Below are 6,000 nucleotides of genomic sequence, written 5' to 3'. Positions count from 1 at the left end.
TTCTCTCTTTCCACACTACTGTTACCTGAACAAAATTGTCCCAAGAACTGCATTTAAGTAAAGGGGGGGAGCAGGGCGAGGGGGGCAGTCAGGCCGCAATCGCAATATAGCAAGGAACTGAAAATTTCCCTTAATAAACTTCCAAATCTGAAAGGGCGGCACTGCCTTGGAGGTGGGGAAAAGGCTCCCTGTTTTGCCAGAAGGGGCACTCTTTTTCCTGTCCCCACAGCAGTTCTTTACAGATGGATACAAATCACCCCGCTTAAAATGCAGCTAGGTCATTTTTTCCTCAGTTTGCATCAAAGCTGGTCGGGAGGGCGGGGATTCAGCAAAACTCAACGTTTCATAATAAATGGCAGCATAGATACAGTTTACATAGGAACTGTTGCTGACGGGTGTGCACCACTTCCCAAACCTGCACTGGATGCAGAATAAACAGGAATTTATACACAACCTCTGTAAAGGAAACCAAGGCCAGCCCTACCATGAGGGGAGCATGGCCAGTTTGGTTGCACTGGGCGCAGACCCTTGGGGCATAGCTGTCAACATTTCCCTTTTTTAAAGGGAAATTCCCTTATTCCGAATAGGATTCCTCGCAAGAAAAGGGAAAGGTTGACATCTATGCCTTGGGGGCGCTGCAACTATGATGAAGGATGGAAGGCGGGAGGCGCCAAACTTTGGCGTCACACAGTGAAATATACTCAGAGTCGCAAAGTGATTTCATGCTCTTTATTCAGCTCATAGTGGTGAGGAGGAAGAATGAAAGTCCCCTCAAAGTATCTGCTTATATACATTATTTACACAATGGGCTGCACGTGATTGGCTAATTCCGGGATTCTCCTGTAGGCCAATCGGGTTGCGGATTCACTTCTATCTGCAGCATGGTTGGGTGGTTCCTGCCGACCAATCATACTGCTGCATTGTTCTAGGACCAATCAGACTGCTGCATTTTGGATCCTATTGTTCTAGGACCAATCAGACTGCTGCAGTTTGGATCCTATTCAACTCAGTACATAACACACAGGGCGCCACTCGGTAGTGTGCAGTGAAATGTTTTGCAGGGAAACCTTTAGGGCCAGAGGCACAAGCTTGCGAGGGCGATGCAGAGAGTGTGCGCATGAGCATCACGCCTCCTTCCCTAAGCCAGGCAGAACCTTCCCAGGCTTTGAGAAGGATGGAACCAGGGGAACATTTAGGGGCTAGCCAAGTCCACTGACCGCACACCACTGGTGCCACAGAAATTTGAGCCCCTAAGCTAGTTTGCTGCCCTAGTATGGCTGGTGCACCAATGAGGCGACCTGAGGCATCTCATCCCACTGGGCTGTGGGCCCAGATCTGTGGCGTTGGAGGGATGCGTTGGTGGCACGTCTTCCTCAAGTGCCAAAAGGTCTCAGCATGGCCGTGTGTGCAGCAGAACAGAAAACGTATGTTGTTTGCTGAAAGCAGCTTGCAGATACTTAATTGGCTTAGGATTTTATTTAAGTTAAGTGATGAATTAATATGTTTAATTTCATAATTTGAAGATCTAAGCATGTTAATGTTTAAGTTAAATTATTTTAAGAACTATGATTTGGAAAACCGTTAAAAGGACATGCAATGAAATTCAACCAAGGGGAAGCAACGAAGTCACTTAACAATGTTAATAAGTGTAATTTTTAATAAGGTTATGATTTATGTTTGTTTGTTTTATGTGTTTGTTTGTTTATAATGTGAAAACCAATGAAAAAAATTGAAAAAAAGGAAAAAAAGAAAAGAAAACGTATGCTGTTTGTAGGTTCTTTCAAGAAGTTTTCATTATTATGCTGTTATACATTACATACTACAGTTATTAAAATTTCCAGAGAAGTAGCTGTGTTAATCCCTGAAACCTTGGGCCATAATAAATGTGTTATCATTCTTTAAAATGCACAAGACTCTTTGTTGTTATTGATTATATCTATTTTTAAAACCCCACAAAAACGTGTGTTTTTTTAGTGTCTCTGTGTGAAATAGGTAGTGAACCCTGACTGGCACTAAAAAGGTTACTAAAATTCAAACAGATGTAAACTCTTCCATTCTATATAAAACTTTTTCCAGTGAGTAATTTGTCTCCCCAGTCTCTCTATGGCAGGATCCAGGTTATACAGACCAAAGTGGAAACCTCCCAGTTAAATAGGCTTTGGCATTGCTTAGCAGAGGTACAAATCATTGGTTAGTCATGGTTGCTTATTCCTGACACTACTGGAACTGAAAACTGTAGGATTCGTGTGCAACTTATTCTAGTAGGGTAGTATTACAGATAAAGGATGCAATTAAGTGTTTTGTGAGGGTGGTTTTTTTCTTCTTCAAGAAACACAATAATGGTTGGAGTCAGTCCAAGGGAATTGTGTTCTGACTTTCTGTGTTAGGTCTGTCACTGGCAGCCCAAGCCTATTCCCTTTCCAGCCACATCAGCTTCAACAGGCTCAGGCCAGAGAAGGATATGGCCTTTGGCAGAAAGATCAGAAGGTAGTGGCTCTGGAAGAAGGAGTCACTGTTTCAGATGTGGAAAGCAAAATACATTTTGGGGTAGCAGAACGGTGCTTTAACACAACTTCAGAAGGGTCACTGCCATTCATCGTCAATTTAGAGAAGGCAAAATCCATTGCTTTATTATATTCTTTCATTCGCAGTCCCACTACGTTTATACATTTTGTCACTTTTTCACTTAATAAATAATTAGTTGCAATATTTTTTCCTCATTTTTATCAGCTTGTCTGATCTAAAATTGTTGGCAATGGAGGCTCCTTTTGAGTGGGGGCTCTTTCAAATTAGCACCTCTCTCCACAAAAAACCTGAGGCATTGCAATCCCTGCATAAGGTCTTATAGCACCTCGTTAAGCAAATTTAAATTAGTGCTTAGTTTTTGCCAAATGTGGCTGAAATATACTCAGAGTTGAGTGTGGATTTCATGCTCTTTATTCAGCTCATACTAGTGAGGAATGAAAGTCCCCCCCCCCCCAAATATCTGCTTTATATACAGTGGTACCTCGGGTTACATACACTTCAGGTTACATACGCTTCAGGTTACAGACTCCGCTAACCCAGAAATAGTGCTTCAGGTTACGAACTTTGCTTCAGGATGAGAACAGAAATTGTGCTCTGGCGGCAGCAGGAGGCCCCATTAGCTAAAGTGGTGCTTCAGATTAAGAACAGTTTCAGGTTAAGTACAGACTTCCAGAACAAATTAAGTACTTAACCCGAGGTACCACTGTAAATTATTTACACAATGGGCCGCACGTGATTGGCTAATTCCGGGATTCTCCTGTAGGCCAATCAGGTTGTGCGTTCACTTCCACCTGGAGCTGGATTGGGTGGCTCCTACGGACCAATCATACTGCTGCATTCTGAATCCTATTCAACTCAGTACATAACAGTGGCAGACAGTGACTCAGTTCACATATTAACACTAAGACAACCCCTGACGTAGTTCAACTGAGCAAATATGCAGGTTCCTGAAGCAAAGATCCGGGCCACTGTACTTCTCTGATCCTGCTGCTGTCATAGTTTGGCTTAGCATTGTGTCTGAACCCAGACTAACGGTTTATCTTGCTCCAAACAAGTCACAAATCGTAATCAAGTTTTGTTAATGTTTACTGCTCAGGAGCCCAGATTCAAATGTAACCATTAAGCCAAAATTACCACATGTAGCACAGCAGTCAGGCTGGGAGACCACACCGTCACTCTGGAAACCTTCACATTTGCCCTTGTGCATTAAACCAGGGATTAGCGTTACATGCAAATTGGCCCAGTGTTTTTATTTGAAGTGGGACCATTCAATATTATTTATTTCCTAAAATTCATATGATGCTTGATTATAGAAAACTTCTACATTGTTAACAAAAAGGATAAAACAGTAAGATTATCCCTTTCAAGTTTGCAAACCAGTGGACCAGTTGTTCACTTAAAAGCCCCGAACAGAAATTATGCCTGTCTGATACGTAATGGGAAGGTGTTCCAAAGGGCAGCTGCTGCCACACTAAAGGCCTGATTCCTACATTGTACAGAACGTACCTCCTAATGATCTGCAAGAGACCCTTTCCTGCAAAGCGCAGTGATCAGTTAGATACATGAAGGATTAAACGATTCTGGTCCTAAGCTATATAGGGCTTTGTCGTACCAACACCTTAAATTAAGCCAAGTAATTAATGGGTAGCCACTGTAATTCTTTCAACAGCAGTGCATAATCTGTCCCAGTGAGCAGTTTAGCTGTTACATTTTACACTAGCTGCAACTTCTGGGCCAACTTCAGAGTCAGCCCCACATGCAGCGCACTGCAGTAGTGCAAGCTTTAGGTTATTAGCACACGGAAAACAGAGGTCAGGTTATCCCAGCACAGAACCTGCAATAGAATCCAAGAGCCTCCACTCCACCTCATACTATGAACTTGCAGCTTCAGGGGTATACAACCCCATCCTGTTACGATATGGATGCAATGCAGCTGCAAATTGCTAGCTTGAAAACAATACATGGTGGGAATGTTGGGACTGTCCGTGGGAAACAGTGGGACAGTCAGTTCACAGGGCAATGCACCGGAATTAACTCAGAGTGTAATATGAGCTCTTCCTCTTGCTCTTATACAGGAAGTACAGTGGTGCCTCGCAAGACGAAATTAATTCATTCCGCGAGTTTTTTCGTCTAGCGGATTTTTCGTCTTGCGAAGCACAGTGTCGGGAAAGTTTTGTAAAATCTTCAAAAATCACCAAAGTCTTCAAAAAACTCAAAAAAGGCTACCACACCGCGTTCTATGAGTTGCTCCTCGAAGTCAAGTCGCAACTGTATTAACGGTGTTAAGAAAAAGGAAACAAACTTGCAAGACGTTTTCATCTTGCGAAGCAAGCTCATAGGGAAATTCATCTTGCGAAGCAGCTCAAAAAAACGCAAAACCCTTTCGTCTAGCGAGTTTTTCGTCTTGCGAGGCATTCGTCTTGCGGGGCACCACTGTACAGGAAGTCTTTGTCACTTGACTGCTGGAGTTTGAAGTGAGCAGTCATGTTTTCTGTAATGCTGCAAAGACAGAAATAAAAGCATGTAAATACGTTTCTGTCTATCTCCTTTTCCCTGTCGGGGGAGCAGGAAGGAGTGGGTGTGTTCTTCCCACGTTTGGGAAGAATCACCTATCATGACCTAGCCTGGATCTTGCTGGGGAATGCAGCCAGGGAGATCAACAGGAGACCAAGCCGGGTGCCTGGGAGAGTTGCCAGTTTCTCCCGATAAAGGCTTGATTTCCGACACATCCAAAGCAAGCAATTGACCAATTATTGAGACTCTGAGACCATTGAATGAATCTGAAAATTTCACTTTCTCTAATTTTAGTGCAAACTTCTTCCAGTATACACATTTTGTGGCAACTTTATCTAAGTACACATTTTTTGCATTTTCTCTCTGTGTGTATGCAGCTATAATACGCACACTTCCTAAGCATAAGCATTTTTAACACATTACATTGCAAAATTTAGAGAATCTGGAATTTTAAGACTGGCTTTGTTTTAGTTTGCATGTTGTTCAGAAAGCGCTAATTAGGTGGGTTCTCTTTAAAATGTGAACTGAACTGAATTTATCCCCAGTTCCTATTGCTCAACCGGTGTCTCCATCTTGCCATGATTCAGTTCGTTGGCCCTCATTCAGATCACCAGTGAGTCCAGGCTTGAATTGCCTTTCCTGATTCATATACTGTAAATAGACCTGGGTATCCTCAGTATACTTATTATACCTTGCCCCCATTTTCCTAATGGCTGCTCCCAATAGTTTCATACACAGGTTAAATATCACTGGGGACAAGATGGTATCTTGTGGCACCTCACAGCACAACTGCCAGGGGGCTGAGAGATAACCACCTAAATCAGGAGACTGAAGTCAACAAGTTCACATTGTCATTAAGACAGAGGCAAGAAAACTATAGGACTAAGGTTTTCAACCTGGTAATGATCAATTAATTATGTGCCATGAAGCAAGGAGCATACAAAAAAAAAAAAAGGATTG

The sequence above is a fragment of the Podarcis liolepis genome (assembly GCF_965112155.1).
Source record: "Podarcis liolepis genome assembly, chromosome: 17".
In the NCBI taxonomy this organism is placed as follows: domain Eukaryota; kingdom Metazoa; phylum Chordata; class Lepidosauria; order Squamata; family Lacertidae; genus Podarcis; species Podarcis liolepis.
This window is presented reverse-complemented; position numbering follows the sequence as displayed.